Below are 1,747 nucleotides of genomic sequence, written 5' to 3' on the forward strand. Positions count from 1 at the left end.
GCTAGAAACCAACACTTGTGTTTCCAGTTTCGCTATCTTCATCATGCGAACCGGGCAGGGCAGGGGGCTCCTTTCCCTGCCTCACCTGCTGGTGTTACAGCAGCCCCTCTAATCTCCACCAGTAGTAAGCAAACATTCTCTCGCAGGAGAACGCTTTCCATCCCTGCAGCAGAGGCAGGAAATACCAGCAAGCTCTTTTTGCATCTTTTTGGAGGAGGGCGTAAGTACAAGCGTCCAGGGCTTCTCTGGGTGGAGCGCTACGTTATGCTGAGCGATAATATCCTGTCCCATCCCTCCCCTTCCCCGGTGCTACTCACCAGTTTGGCAGACCAGTGCAGCCTCCTCCGAGCAGGCAGGACCCTGGAGGAAGATGGGAGAAAGGGACCTGTGATCAGCTGCAGCTGCTGGCCACCCGGGAGGGTCTGCGGCTGTTTCTCATCTCCCTGAGTGCTCTGCAGCAACGCTGGCTGGGTGGACCCCCTCACCCGGGGACACCCGCTTTGGACCAGCCACAGGTGAATTCGGTTGCTCCCCGCAAAACGGCAGCTCACACGGCCTCTTGTGGCCAAGCCACACATGCCCGCGTCTTATGCTCCACCAGCCTGTGCTTCCCGGGGCAGCTCCCGGAAAGCCACTCCAAGAACCCATGGACAAGGCCGTCCCCAAATATTCTTCCATCTCCTACTCACTCGGGTGCCTCAGGTGTTGTCCCACTTGCTTTTCAGAGGCCACGCCTGGCCGAAGAGCGAGCAGGTCAAAATGCTTCATCCACACGTAGGTGCGGCTCTCACAGGGCTTCTTCCACCCCCCAGGAATACTCAGGCTGTCCTGCGCTGACTGACACAACTGCTCCCGGTGCCGCGCTCCCGTGCGAGTCCATGGTGGAAGTACCAAAGGTTATGTGGGCAGGTGAGGCATCGGCTGAGGGAGCAGTAGGGAGTCACAGGCTTAATGAATTACTACACCCCAGCTGATGTGCCCAGCACAGTGTGAGAGTTTCACTCCAGAAAGAAAGCAGCTTCGTGGTGCGGCGGGTCGAGTGATATGGTAAATCATTAAACGATCGTGGCCAGGTTGCTTGCAACACATCCCAAGTCAAACACGAGGCTCCAGCTGCAGGAAGGGGAAAGGGCTTTGACTGGGGTGCGCTCGGACGTTTTGAGGAGCACAGCCAATCCAGCAGGTCCTGCTCACACCGGAGGAATCTGACGCGAAGCACGTACGGCGTCCCCGCTCACAACTGAACTTTGTCACACAAGGGCGGAAAAAGCTCCGCAGTTGTGGTCTTTTGCCTCCAGCAAAAACAAAGCCCCACTGACGCGGTGTTTGTGGGACGCCTAACAGGAGCTGAGTAAACCCCTGTACGGTGCTGCTTGCACTGAAGAGGCAAAGCCAAGCACAGCAGGCTCTCCTCTGCCCTTTGAGGGTTGCCCCTGCCAGAAAAGCCGGGTTTGGTGTTTGCCTTGGTTTTCAACAGCCCGTCTCCCAAGATGGAAATGCGCACATGGAAGAACAGTGACAGCAAGCAGTGCAGGAGCAGCTGGCCTGAAGCACAGCGGTGCAAGCCTGCCACAGGGAAAAGCACCCTACCCAGGGGAACCCAAACAACTTGACGCCAAACCTTTGGCGAGCAGGTCATGGAATTCACTTCTCAGCCAAGATTCTCCCAACATCACGACACTAATATTATGGCACAATTTTTTACAGATATTGCCAAAACCAGCCTCTTTCTGTCCCTCTCTCCGCT

Source organism: Buceros rhinoceros, unplaced genomic scaffold, assembly GCF_000710305.1.
Source record: "Buceros rhinoceros silvestris isolate BGI_N320 unplaced genomic scaffold, ASM71030v1 scaffold4004, whole genome shotgun sequence".
NCBI classification, from domain to species: Eukaryota; Metazoa; Chordata; class Aves; order Bucerotiformes; family Bucerotidae; genus Buceros; species Buceros rhinoceros.